Raw genomic sequence first — 15,476 nt, 5'->3', positions numbered from 1 at the left:
CCAAGCATCCTCATTTTATTAAATAACCTTTTATATGGCACAGTGTCAAATTATTTTGAAAAGTCCACATATGACATCCAATGACTCTCCCCAGTTTAATCCAGAACTTACCTCCTTGTAGAAGCTGATCAGATTGATTTTACAGGAGTGAACCTGACATAAACCCATGTTGATATGGAATTATACGGGTATTTTCATTGAGGTACTCCAGGATAGCATCTCTTAGAAACACTTCAAACATTTTACACACAATAGAAGTAAGACTTAATCTTTTTATTATTTATGTGATAAGATGATAAGTGTAGATGGCATCCATGCATCCTCTGGATAGTTCATCACTTGTTGATCATCAGGGATCTGCCGCTTGGCATACCCACCAATGAGCTGTCAGTGCAGTAGATCCGACATCGTGAGCAGTGGTCAGGGGAGGAAGTGTAATAAACAGGTTGCAGTGAGGAGCCAGAAATGTAGTAGGAGGCAGCTCTCCTATTGATTTCAATGGGAGTGAAGCCTGTCTATTATAGTTTCTTCCCTGACCACTGATGACAATGTCTGGCCTGCCACACTAACAGCGGACTGGCGACTAGACTATTAGCTTATCAGCAGGGATTCCGATTGACAAATCTCTATCAATCAACAAGTGATGACTTGTATAGAGGATGGATGGACTCCATCTAGACTTATCATCTTATTTAACTTTAAATGTGCAAACCATTTTGTTATTCCACATTTTTTCTTCTTTATGTCGTAATATGCCGGATAAAGGTTTTATTTCCCCTCCTTAATGACTTTTCTTGCTCCTGTGTTTAAGTAGCATTAATATTTTGCCTCCTTCTGTCTAATTTTATACAATTCTCTGTCAGCTACACTTCCAGTTTATTTAAACCTCTTATAGACATCCTTAGTAAAATAGTATGTTAGACTGAATAAAGACATATGTTCATCTAGTTCAGCCTATTAACCCCCTTCCTCCCGGTGGGTCCAGAGGAAGTCAAAAAAACATCCCAATAAGGTAGAAGCCAATTTTCCTCATTTAAGGGGAAACAATTCCTTCCCAACTCCGGGTCAGGCAACCTGAATAATCCCTTGATCAAAAACCCGACTAAAGAAATTAGTGACTATAACATTTAATATTGCAGCGCTCAATAAAGGCGTACACGCCTCTCTAAAACTTTTTTATCAAATTTAATATCACCACTACCTCGGGCAGAGAGTTCCATAGTCTCACTGGTCTTACAGTAAAGAACCCCTTTCTATGCTGGTGTAGAAACCTTCTTTCCTCTAGACATAGATGATGCAGTCACAGTCCTGGGTATAAATAGATGATGGGAGAGATCCCTGTATTGTCCCCTGATAAATTTATACATATTTATCATGCTGCCCCCCTCAACAGTCTTTTTTCTAAGCTAAATAACCCCAATTTCGATAACCTCTCTGGGTATTGTAGTCCATGCATTCCATGCAATATTTGCAGATGATACAAAATTACACAAGACAATTAATACAACGGAGGACGATATGCGGCTACAAAAGCTCCTAGATAAGCTGGGGGGCTTGGGTAGAAAAATGACAAATGAAGTTCAATGTTGATAAATGTAAGGTTATGCACATGGGCAGGAGAAACACCTGCCCAATATACACTAAATGGGGTACTGCTAGGGAAAAGTGATATGGAAAAAGACCTGGGGTGCTAGTGAACTTAACTGGAGCAATCAATGCCAGTCAGCTGCTGCAAAAGCAAATAAAGTCTTGGGGTGCATTAAAATAGGCATAGGAGTGAGGGACGAGAACATTATTCTTCCACTATACAAGGCACTTGTCAGGCCTCACATGGAATACTGTGTACAGTTCTGGACACCGGTTCTCTGAAAAGATGTTGCAGTGCTTGAGGGGGTTCAAAAAAGGGCAACTAAACTAATACATGGAATGAGAGGACTAGAATACCCAGAGAGGCTATCAAAATTGGAATTATTTCCCTTGAAAAAAGATGGTTAAGGGGCGATCAAATTACCAGGTATAAATACATTGGTGGACAATACAAGGGTCTCTCCCATAATCTGTTTATACCCAGGGCTGCGACAGTAACAAGAGGGCATACTCTGCGTCTAGAAGAAAGCAGGTTTCATCACCAATACAGAAGGGGGTTCTTTACTGTAAGAGCAGTTAGACTGTGGAACTCTCTGCCTAAGGACGTGGTGATGGCAAAATCCCTAGAGAAGTTTAAGAAGGGACTAGATGTCTTTATAGAACGCTAGATATAGACATTAGGTGACCAGCGGGGTTGTTATCTCAAATGTTGATCCAGGGATTACTCTGGTTGCCATTGTGGAGTCAGGAAGGAATTTTTTCTTCCATAGGAGCTAATCGGCTTGCTGTTTTTTTTTTTGCCTTCCTCTGGACCAACAAGGGAGACGTTAAAACAGGCTCAACTGGATGGACATTGTCCTCATTCAGCCTTACATACTATGTTACTATGTTTATTACTGTAGTTGCCCACCAAAATACGCTTATGAAAACAAACTTATGGAAATCAATGGGTTCTATACTTTGTGTGTAGCGTGTGCAAATTTTACAAGTGCAAAAACATGTGCAAACTCGTTTGTGTGAAGAAGCTCTAAAGCAAATTTGAAAATGGCGTGAATAAAAGCATTTAACAGGTTGGGTTACCAGAGTATTTCACTGTGCATCCTGCCTTTCCACCCCAGGGTTCCATCTAAATGGCCGAACATGGCCTTTAGACAGAACCACAAACAGAATCGTGGGCTTACATTAATGAAATTGAGTCAGAAGCGCTATTTATTCCGTTTGAAAATCGGAAACAAAATGGAAAGGAATTAAACAGAAATAAATGGATTTTTTTTAAGTCATTGAAATTATAGTAACAGAGTGTAAGGCTGGAAAAATACATATGTCCATCTAGTTTAGCCTATTACCCCTCAATGTTGATCCAGAGGAAGGCAAAAAAAAACATGAGGTAGAAGACAATTTTTCTCATTTAAGGGGAAAGAAATCCTTTTCCATCTCCAATCTAGTGATCAGAATAACTCCTTGGATCAACAGGCCTTCAGAGTTATCAGTGACTACAGCTTGTAATATTATTACACTCAACAAAAGTGTCCAGGCCGCTCTTGAACTCTTTTAGTGAGTTCGCCATACCCACGTCCTCAGGTTCTATGTTAGTGCAGAAACCTTCTTTCCTCTAGATGTAGAGCATGCCCCATTGTTACAGTCACAGTCCTGGATATAAATAGATGATGGGGGAGATCTCTATATTGAACCCTGATATATATATACAGTTAGGGCCAGAAATATTTGGACAGTAACACAAGTTTTGTTATTTTAGCTGTTTACAAAAACATGTTCAGAAATACAATTATATATATAATATGGGCTGAAAGTGCACACTCCCAGCTGCAATATGAGAGTTTCCACATCCAAATCGGAGAAAGGGTTTAGGAATCATAGCTCTGTAATGCATAGCCTCCTCTTTTTCAAGGGACCAAAAGTAATTGGACAATGGACTCTAAGGGCTGCAATTAACTCAGAAGGCGTCTCCCTCGTTAACCTGTAATCAATTAAGTAGTTAAAAGGTCTGGGGTTGATTCCAGGTGTGTGGTTTGGGATTTGGAAGCTGTTGCTGTGACCAGACAACATGCGGTCAAAGGAACTCTCAATTGAGGTGAAGCAGAACATCCTGAGGCTGAAAAAAAAGAAAAAATCCATCAGAGAGATAGCAGACATGCTTGGGGTAGCAAAATCAACAGTCGGGTACATTCTGAGAAAAAAGGAATTCACTGGTGAGCTTGGGAACTCAAAAAGGCCTGGGCGTCCACGGAAGACAACGGTGGTGGATGATCGCCGCATACTTTCTTTGGTGAAGAAGAACCCGTTCACAACATCAACTGAAGTCCAGAACACTCTCAGGGAAGTAGGTGTATCTGTCTCTAAGTCAACAGTAAAGAGAAGACTCCATGAAAGTAAATACAAAGGGTTCACATCTAGATGCAAACCATTCATCAATTCCAAAAATAGACAGGCCAGAGTTAAATTTGCCGAAAAACACCTCAAGAAGCCAGTCCAGTTCTGGAAAAGTATTCTATGGACAGATGAGACAAAGATCAACCTGTACCAGAATGATGGGAAGAAAAAAGTTTGGAGAAGAAAGGGAACGGCACATGATCCAAGGCACACCACATCCTCTGTAAAACATGGTGAAGGCAACGTGATGGCATGGGCATGCATGGCTTTCAATGGCACTGGGTCACTTGTGTTTATTGATGACATAACGGCAGACAAGAGTAGCCGGATGAATTCTGAAGTGTACCGGGATATACTTTCAGCCCAGATTCAGCCAAATGCTGCAAAGTTGATCGGACGGCGCTTCACAGTACAGATGGACAATGACCCCAAGCATACAGCCAAAGCTACCCAGGAGTTCATGAGTGCAAAAAAGTGGAACATTCTGCAATGGCCAAGTCAATCACCAGATCTTAACCCAATTGAGCATGCATTTCACTTGCTCAAATCCAGACTTCAGACGGAAAGACCCACAAACAAGCAAGACCTGAAGGCTGCGGCTGTAAAGGCCTGGCAAAGCATTAAGAAGGAGGAAACCCAGCGTTTGGTGATGTCCATGGGTTCCAGACTTAAGGCAGTGATTGCCTCCAAAGGATTCGCAACAAAATATTGAAAAAAAAATATTTTGTTTGGGTTATGTTTATTTGTCCAATTACTTTTGAGCTCCTAAAATGTGGAGTGTTTGTAAAGAAATGTGTACAATTCCTACATTTTCTATCAGATATTTTTGTTCAACCCTTTAAATTAAACGTTACAATCTGCACTTGAATTCTGTTGTAGAGGCTTCATTTCAAATCCAATGCGGTGGCATGCAGAGCCCAACTCGCGAAAATTGTGTTACTGTCCAAATATTTCTGGCCCTAACTGTACATAGTTTTTGGGTCACCCCTCAGCTGTCTTTTTTCTAAGCTAAATAACTCCAATTTTGATAAGCTCTTAGGCCCATTTCACTAACTACTTCAGTTGCACGCCTTAGAACCCGCCCATGCTCTGATATGTCCTTCTTGAACACCAATTCCCAAAACTGTCCACAATATTTGTGGTCTAACTAATGACTTGTAAAGAGGAGAACAATGTTCTCGTCATGTTCCCCTATACCTCTTTTCATGCACCCAATGATCCTATTTGCATTTGCATATTGGTTGCTCCACTTAAACGTATAGTTAAATAAAATCTCCAAGTCCTTTTCCATGTCAGTTTTACCTAGTGGTTTGCCTTTTAGTGTATACTGGTGACATGTATTTCCTCTGCCTATGTGCATAACCTTACATTTATCAGTGTTAAACCTCATTTGCTGCTTTTCTGCCCAAGCTCAAAACTATCCAGATCCATTTGCAATCACATTCTGTTTTCTCTTGTGCTATTGTTATAACATCTGCAAATATTGATATTTTACACTGCAATCCTTCTACTAGGTCCTTAATAAATATATTAAAAAGAATAGGGTCCAATATTGACCCCTGTAATACTCCTCCAGTTACAGTGACCCAATCAAAGTTATGTATCATTAATAACTACCCACTGCTTTCTATTATTGAACCAGTTACTTACTCACTAACACTCTTGCTTCTTTTCTTTTACTATATTACTGACTGCTTCTCTAATGAACCAAAATGGTTCATTTTTACTTTTACTCTTGCTAGTTTTTTTGACAGAAATTTTAGTTGCATTTAAAGATGGTAATTTTTAAAAGTGTCCACTGAGCACGCACTCCTGTTGGTTTACTCTACCCTGCCATTTCAATTTTTTAAATTCACCCATTTCCTTAAAATTAGTCTTTCCTATGTCAAACTTTAAACATTGGTGGTTACTGGAGCCCAAATTGTCTCACACCTTAGAATCAAACACTAAATATAGACTGTTATCTCTTCTGGTTGTTGACCTAACAAGCTGTTTTAGAAATTCTTCCACATGCCTCTATAAAATTCCTGCTCCTGCTTGTAAGTGCACTGGGGATATTCCAATCAGCATTAGGCATGTTGAAGTTACGCTTTATTACAATATCTCCCTTGCTATTCCTATTTTTGTAATTTGATAAACCAAAAGGGTTTTATACTCCTGAGGGCTCTTTCACACGAGCACTGTTTTAGTGCTCAGATAGTCGCACTAAAACTGTGCGGCTTTCTGAGCATTAAATCATGTGAATGAATAGCAGCTGCGAGCATGTTGCGGCTGCTACTTGCGAGATTGCCGGAGGCCCATACATGACAGCAATTCTAATCACAATTCTCTTTTTGGTTTGTTTCTGGTTCTTTGTGTGTATTTTGAATTGTTGTTGATTTAAGACATCATTAACATAAATAGCTACTCCACTGCCCCTTCCTTCTACTCTTAAGGCCCATTTACACCAGCCGATGATCGCTAAAAAATTGCTAATCGGCGATCGTTTTAGCGATAATCGGTTCCTTTAAAATGTACACCCATTGTGCGTTTTTCAGGCACTGTTAGCTGATCCTTCAAGCCAACCTAAAAATCGTCATTCATTCATAAGTTCTCCATGGGGGAGTGCTGATAGCATTGTTTCCCTGTGGAGAACAAAGGATCTGAGTGCAGATAATAGCCCTTGGGCTATTAACTGCTTTCAATGGAGGCTTAATTTGCACACCTAATTGATACTTAAGTAGCTGAGTAGCTACTTAATACTTTATGCAAAATGATCGCTCAAAGCTGTCACTCAAACTGTCGTTTGGGAAATCTTTGAGCGATCATCTTCTGGTGTAAAAAGGGCCTTTACTTTCCTTTACAGTGTGAACCAAGGTATTGCTATTCCCCAGTCATTACAATCCTTGAACCTTGTCTCTGCTATGGCAACCAGGTCTAAATTATCCCTGGATATGATAGCCATTAACTCACAGAGCTTGTTTCCTAAGCTATGGGTATTAGTATACAGTGTGTGGAGCACACTTTTTGTTTGATTCTTAGTAACTACATTAAACTCAACTGCAATTTTAACCACCATGTTTTTGGAGTGATGAATACACTGCTTCATCCTAACTAGTAGAGGACAGAAATCATTGTTTGTCACCAGCGGGCACTGGATTGGAGTCTCGGGTGGTAGCCAGCAAGGGCGGGCAACGTGGTTAGGCAAGTCGGGGTTGGTACACGAGAGGGCGATACAGTACAGAGAGTTCAGTAGAGACGTAGCCAGGAACAAGCCAGGGGTCAGTACATGAAAGAGCAATCTTCTTCTAAGGGAGCAGGTAGAGGTAGGAGCTGGTTTAGAGGCTAAGGTATCAGAGCACAATAAATACACACCGAGGGAGTGACAGGTCCAGGCTTTTATAGCCAGACAGGGAAACGGGTTCTGGATCAGCAGGAGTAATGACAATGCTGCAATTCAGCAGGGAAGAGACACTGCCTGGAGTGCAGGAGATCCCGGGTTCGAGTCCTGACATTGTCATAAATTTAATTTCTGCAAAAGTGTAGCCAGGGGGGCTCCCAGCATTTAATGACTATGTTAAGTCTATGCAGAGGAAAACATTAATGGGTAGAGCTTCAGGTGCGACTCTGTAGAGAGGTTCTGGCATGCAGAGAGAAAAGTGAGCTCCGGTGTTCAGAAATGAAAGAGATCCTTTGTGTTTCGAGAAGCTTTGGTGGTGCATACCTATGGGGAGTCCCATTATCAGTGCTGTCACAGTGTTCAGTGAGGAGGGGACTCCCTGCGGGGATTAACAGAACCCTCGGGGAGTCCCCTAATCCCCACAGAGACTAAGGAGTTAACAGCAGGACATTTAAAAGGTACTTCTGGCCAGAAGCACCTTTTAAATGTCTTGCTGTAAGCAGCAGGGAAGCTGTTGGCAGCGCAGGAGTTTCCAATAACTCCTGCTCCCATAGGAGTCAATGGAAACTCCTGCAAAATGCGCACCAAGGAATGCCTGAGAGGGTGAACGCAAAATTTATGTTTATATTGCAATGGTTATCGACACTACCTAAACTTTTACCCAGTTAAGGTAAGGAAACTTCATCATTTAGGATCCATAGAAGAGGCTGTCTTAGGTGACACTGAGTCCTCTCCAAAACACCTGCTTCCTACATCTCTGACCTGTAGTGACATGCACAGGGGCATACCTGTATTCCGTTTCCACCAGTACTTTTATCCATTAGGATCTGGTGGTCAAGCACAGGATTCCTACACTACCTTGAAGAAGCCCATATCTGTCACTTCTGTGGATGGGGAGCTCCTATTTGATGTCATCAGGTCTCTGTCATCATCTTTTTCAATTTGCAAATTGGAATTTTGCATAGAGAAAATATTTTGCTGGTTATTCCAATGCATTTCGGGGTTTACACATAACCCCTTCCTCAAGCATAAGCACACAACACATAGCATCACTTTTATAACCAAACAACATTACAAGTGGTGGGCGAGGCGGCATACAGGTAAACCACACCCATTTTAAGATATATCCCATCATTATGGGGAAGAAACATTAAAATTAAAAGAGCTCCACATGCATGTGTTATGGATCATAATGAAATTCAGGACGGGGAAGTCTGAGTGACAGAACATGCTAGCAAATGAGAAGAGAAAGGCGACTGGAGCCCTCAACGTGGTCCCACATTGTTAGCAGATGTCACCGCGTTGTCGGGCGGGGCATCATTACTTCATAAAGGTGTAATGTTGTGTTCCAAGATGTGTTACACTCGTACAATGAATGGAAGTTGCATCTGGATGTATATTATTTTCATTTCGCTATGAAATGCATGATCTTGAATAAATACATTTTATTTTAAACTAGCAAAAAAGTAAAGTATTATGCATTCTAACCATAATAGGATAAGAAATCTATCTTTAAAATGTGATAATCATAAAAGTTGTTAAAGTGCATTTACATGGCAAGATGATCGCTGAAAATTCACTCAAACGGCAGTTTGAGTGACAGTTCTGAACAATCACTTTCCATAAACTCTTAAGTAGCTAATTAGCTACTCAAGAGCCTATTAGTGTGTAAATGAAGGCTCCCGCTGTATGCAGAAGACAGCAGAAGCACTTTCTTCTGCATACAGCTGCTTTGTTCTCTGACCTGTCAGCTAGTATCCAGCTGAGAGCTCCAAGCAGGATACTAGCTGAAACAATACTATCAGTGGTAGGTTTGGGTTTTGATGACACTAAAAGTTAGCGCTGAGCAGTAGTGCACGAAAAGTGCACGATGACAGCGCCTTTAGACACGATGATTATTACTTAAAAGATGGCTTTTGAGCGAATTTTGAGTGATAGCTGTTGTGTTTAAACGGGCTTTTATATATATATAACTAGCTGATATACCCGGCTTCGCCTGGGTTTATCTTGTTCGCACTGAAAATTTTATGAAGTCAAGCTTACTTTAGAGTAACCGAGGAATAAAATAAGTATACATATAGAGGAGCATTAGATTCTCCTCAGTCTGCATGTATCGATGTCCCTTTGCACAATGTGTCACCCCTCCCACTTTCCTTATTTAGGACCTAAAGAATTGACGTGCTAAATTTTATATTTGCACAACATTGGGAAGTTAGAGAATTAGATTTGGTACATTACACAGGGATGCCAATACTTTTGCACTTAGCATTAAATAATCGAGTTGTGGCAACTTTACTTTTCCTATTTAGGATCTAAAGATTGGTCGTGCCAAATTTCATGTTTGTTCAACTCCGGGAAGTTACATTACATAGAGGTGCCAATACTTTTGCACTTAGCATAGAATAATCAAGTTGTGACCCCTTTACTTTTCCTATTTAGGAGCTAAAGAATGCCCATGCCAAATTTCATGTTGGTACGACACAGGGAAGTTAGAGAATTAGTGGCAAGTCAGTGAGTGAGTCAGTCGTGAGGGCTTTTACCTTTATATATGTAGATATTGCAAAGTCCATTGATAAATAATACTATTTGGACAGAAAAACCTTTAGAAGTATATATAATTAAATAGCATTCTGATCTATGTTAAAAGAATATTGATTTAATATAAGGTATAGGATGAAAAAAATATTTAAAAAAATATGGAAAAATATATTATCTTCACTTGATCATCATAAAATTACTTTTTTTCTGATGTACGGAATATAGATAATTCATGTAAAATACTTGCTATAAGGGGAAAAGAGTACATAAATAAACACTAATTATACAATAGGGATAACATGGTGTAGTGGAAATATTACTTTATTAAAATTATGTATCAGACACACCAACATTCCCACAGAGAAGTTTGAAGTATATAAAAATATATAACATTATATAAAAAGTACATAGAAAATCAATCATGTTGCTTCATGTCTTTTTCATACCTTTTCCAGAACCCCATTCAACCCTCTAGGCATCAAGCAATCAAATCTAAGGATCCAATACATTTCTGTCTGTTTAAGCTTATTGAAATTGCCAAACTCCACCTTTTCTATGGGGGTTACTTTTAATCTGCTACTGCTACTATTATGACAGAGTAAAAAATGTTATGAAATATTGCTTTATCATTAATTAGTTGCATGACAGAATCCAAGGAGCTGCAGTCTTCACCAAATGTGATCTCCATGGTGCCTACAAACTCATCAGAATACATGAAAGTGATTTAATACCTAGCATGGACATTATGAGTACCAATGTTTTCCCCTTTATTCTGCTTAATGCTCCTGCCATGTTCCAGGAATTTGTGAGTGATATGTTCCAAGATCTCCTGTATCCCTGTCACAGAGTACCTTGACAATGTATTGATTTTTTTCGCCTGACATTCCCTCTCATCACAAACATGTACAGACCATCTTATAGTGCCTACAAAATTGCTTATGTGCCAAGATTATGCTTGTTTGAACAATTAGTTCTGCCATTTCTGGGGTACATCATTTCTGCTTCGGGCCTAATAGAATCATAGAATGGTAGAGTTCAATGGGACCTCCAGGGTCATCGGGTCCAACCACCTGCTCAGTGCAGGATTCACTAAATCATCCCAGACAGATATTTGTCCAGCCTTTGTTTGAACACTTCCATTGAAGGAGAATTCACCACCTCCCGTGGTAATCTGTTCCACTCATTGATCACCCTCACTGTTAGATAGTTTTTTCTAATATCTAATCTGTGTCTCCTTCCTTTCAGTTTCATCCCATTGCTTTTAGTCTTTCCTTGTGCAAATAAGAATAGTATTGATCCCTCTGCACTGTGACAGCCCTTCAGATATTTGTAGTCAACTATTAAGTCTCCTCTCAGCCTTCATTTCTGCAAGCTAAGCATTCCCAGATCCTTAAACCGCTCCTCATAGGACATGATTTGCAGACTGCTCACCATCTTGGTAACTCTTCTCTGAACTTGCTTCAGTTTGTCAAAGCCTTTTTTAAAGTAGGGTGCCCAGAACTGGACACAGTATTCCAGAGGTCTGACTACGGAAGAGTAGAGGGGGATAATTAGCTCATGTGATCTATACTCCATGCTTCTCTTAATATTTGTCACAGACCTACCATCAAGGCCGGAGGCTCTGCTCCTTTCTCTATATCACTTGATCTCTCTATCATTACTTTTAGAGGCTACAACACAAGTCTTGCTCTGTTTAAAGTATCAGGAAGAAGGGGTTGATTTGCATCTCACAATCCAGTCTCCCAAAGATACGGATTGAGTGGAGTAATCGAGGAATGATAGTAGTGAGCGCCAAATATCAGTGTGCCTCATACTTTGGGCTTTATGTTATCAGCCCTATTACCGCATCTCCTCTATATACTCCATTACATCCTTGAATACAACCGCATGCTGACCAATTATTGGTCCTGTTAAAGTATCGGGGAGATAGGGTTGACTGTTATCTTACAATCCAGTCTCCCAAGGATACTAATTGATTGGAGCAATTGGGGAGTGATAATATTGGGCACCAAAAGTCAGTGCGCTTTATATTTTCGGCCTCATTTCTTGAGCCCTATCACTGTGTCCCCCCCCCCCCTTCCTTTATGAACTCCATCATATCCTGGAATACAAATCGCATGCAGACCAATAGTTGGTCTAAGTTTAGGTCTCTATTGTTTCAAAATTGTATATATCTAGTCCTCTAAAAGTGAGGTCAATTGAGGCATCAATTGTTCTACTAATGTGATAATTTTGTTGTTCGCCACTCCAAACTCAAAATCCACCTGGCACTAAGAAATACACCTAAATCAGATATAAATTCCATCTCGTAAAAATGACATTCTCTCAATCTTTATAATACTCCTGATAATCCGCTAAATTAGCGGGGAAATGCGTCGGAGTAATATCAGAGTAACATCCATCAGACCTTTAAAGGTTTCGCTCTACGAGTGCACATAGAGCGTATTGTCATTAAAAATAAAACACACTTGAGGCACAACTATTCCTGAGGTTGTAAGAGTATCATCTGGCTCGTGATAAACATAACACGTTACGCCAATTCCAACAACAAGGAATATAACTCAGTGCCAATTTGGTCGAGCATTTAAAATATCTTCTGTTGCTGTATAGTGGATATAAATTGGACACTAAGTCTACTGCCAATTAGCACCCATACCACATCTACAGAGTGCTTTTTTTTGTAGAATATTGATCAATCCGGCTTCAACAGATAGTAATTTTATGATACGGATTATGTGAATACGATATTGCATACCACTAGAAGTCCTGGATCTTTATTCCAAACATTGGTGATTCTAGGGGGCAACATATTGAATTCTAGTTGGTAGCATATTATATGTGTTTGTTCTGTGTTTTGGATATTTGTTTCCAGGTTATTATATGGTTTATGGTACCGGAATATATGTTACATGTTAGTGCCCCTGTTATTTAGTTTTTTTAATATAATATCTAATAAACATTGTGTTTTTAATTCAGTCCTACTGTGAAGGGGGATGCTTCTCTTAATACATCCCAGAATTGTGTTTACCTTTTTGTCTGCTGCATTACATTTTTGACACATGTTCAGTCTATGATCTATTAATATAACCAATTCTTTTTCACATGTGCTGCTGCTTAGCCCAATTCCTCTCATTCTGTATGTGCTTTTTTTAATTTCTCTTGTCCAGATGTAGAACTTTGCATTTCTTCTTGTTAACTACCATTCTGTTTGTCGCCGCCCACTGTTTAAGCTTTTCTAGATCATTTTGAATACTCTCTCTCTCTCTTCCCTAGTGTTAGCTATCCCTCCTAAACGTGTGTCCTTCAGCAAATTTGATTAGTTTCCCATCAATTCCCCCCACTAGATCATTCATAAAAATGTTAAACAACACTGGGCCTAGAACAGAGCCTTGTGGTACCCCACTTGATAAATTCTTCCACTTGGATGTGCAGCCATTTATGACCACTCTTTGAGTACAATCACTCAGACAGTTGTGAATCCACCTAACATTTGCCTTGTCAATCCCATGTTTGGTTATTTTTTCAATAAGTATGGTATGAGATACTTTGGCAAATGCTTCACTAAAGTCAAGATATACTATACCCACCACATTTACCTGATCAACCCAGTCAGTGATTCTGTCATGGAAAGGAATTTAGATTCGCCTGCATTAACTTGTTTGTTACAAACCCACGCTGTCTCTGGTTAATTACTCCATTTTTATCCAAGTACTTGCATGCATGCTGTTTCATAATTTGTTCAAAGATCTTTCTCGGTATAGAACTAAGGCTCACAGGCCTGTAGTTTGCTGTATCCACCTTCTTCCCTTTTTTGAAGGTAGGGACAACATTTGCCCTTTTCCAATCTTCTGGGACTTCCCCTGTTATTCAGGGATTTTCAAAGATTATGGCAAGTGGTTCAGCAATTACCTCCGCTGCTTCCTTTAGTATCCTAGGATGTAATTCATCTGGACCTTGAGACTTGAATTCATTTAAGTAAGCTAAGTGTTCCCTCACCATCTCTCTGCTTATAGATAGCCTGCATTCTTTTATTCCCCCAACAGCACAGGGAAGATCAGTTGATGTTACATCTACTTTCTCAGAGAAAACAGATACAAAAAGGGAATTTAAAAGTTCGGCCTTCTCAACATCCTTCTTAACCAATTCACAATTTTCATCTTGTAAGCATCCAATAGCATCTTTGACCTGTCTTTTGCTTTTAATATAACTCCAGAATCCTTTTTTGTTGCTTTTGGCCTCGATTCATTACTAGCTTTAGCTTTTTTGACATTTGCCCTACAGTTTCTGCAGACCGCATTATATTCTTCTCTAGATATTTCCCCCTCTTTTCATTTGTTAAACATATTTTTTTTCCTTTTTAACATGTGTGCAAGTTCTGTGTTCATCCATCCTTGTCTCTTTAAATGCTTCCCATTCTTCCTTCTTTGAAGGATTGTTAACGATTCTGCTTTTTGAATCTCATTTCGCAATACTTCCCAACCTTCTTGGACATTTCTGTCCTTAAGAACATCCAGCCATTGGATTCTTCATACCCTCTTTCTGAGTTCATTAAAATCTGCCTTTCTCAAATGCAACCTTAAGGTCTGAGTTTCCTCAGGTCTTCCTCCCTTTTTTATGTAAAATTCAAGGATAGCATGATTACTGCCTCCTCAGGTCCCAGCCACCCTTAGGCTGGATTCACACAGGGCGGATGTGTTGCGGTTTTGCTGCGTTTTTTCCATTGCAGCCGCTTCAAAGGTTAATTTTGTCTTGCGGATTTTCTTGCGACAAAATCCGCAAGCATTTTTTTCTGCAGCGCTTTTTTACTTTTTGCAGCGTATTTTGGTGCAGATTTTGCTGCGTCCATAGAGGTCTATGGACAAAAAAGCGCTGTGGAAAAGACAGAAGAATGGACATACTGCGTCTTGAAAAACCGCGCCGCAGTTGCACTTCCCCACTGTGGCTGTGCGGAAAAAATCCGTCCTGTGAGAACAGCTTTCTGCCCAAACACATATGTGCTGCATTGCACTGCAAATGCAGCGGTTTTGCCGCAGTGCGGATATGCAACAGCAAAACCACTGCAAATCCGCCCTGTGTGAACCCAGCCTTCCTTCTTCAACCATTCCCTCCCTGCTGGTAAGAATTAGGTCCAAGATAACAGATCCCCTTGTTTTCTCTTCTACCCTAGTATGGTCCTGCAGAAACTGTATGCTGTCTTAAAATGTCCGAAGGCCCTTAGCCTGAGGCCTATCCAGGCTTTTTTGGATTTGCTAATTACCAGCAGTCTATCCCACATGTTTCTTTTCTGACTTCTCCAATTTCCGTCTAACTCATCGTGGTGCCAAGAGACTAAAGAGGTCTGTACTATAATAAAATAATGCCACCACGCAACATGACTAGTTAACACAACCGTACCATGACAAAATAACGCCAGCATACCATGACAAAATAATGACAGCATGGATGACTAGATGACAACACCCTACTATGATGTAATAATACTATGATGCAGTAATGCCACCACACACTGTGACTAGAGAACACCACTGTACCATGCTGAAATAATGCCATAAGACTGTGATAAAATAACAGCACCTTGGCA

At 39.9% G+C, this 15,476-nt stretch overlaps 1 protein-coding gene across 1 annotated transcript in view; it reads left to right on the top strand.

Annotated features, from left to right (window-relative positions):
- TNNI1 (troponin I1, slow skeletal type) overlaps positions 1 to 15,476 on the top strand; it is a 134,671-nt gene that overhangs the window by 2,649 nt on the left and 116,546 nt on the right. The gene's annotated exons all lie outside the window — the stretch shown is intronic.

This window comes from Eleutherodactylus coqui, chromosome 1 (genome assembly GCF_035609145.1).
Source record: "Eleutherodactylus coqui strain aEleCoq1 chromosome 1, aEleCoq1.hap1, whole genome shotgun sequence".
NCBI classification, from domain to species: domain Eukaryota; kingdom Metazoa; phylum Chordata; class Amphibia; order Anura; family Eleutherodactylidae; genus Eleutherodactylus; species Eleutherodactylus coqui.
The sequence above is the reverse complement of the archived record's forward strand: the minus strand, read 5'-3'. Positions and strand labels throughout refer to the sequence as shown.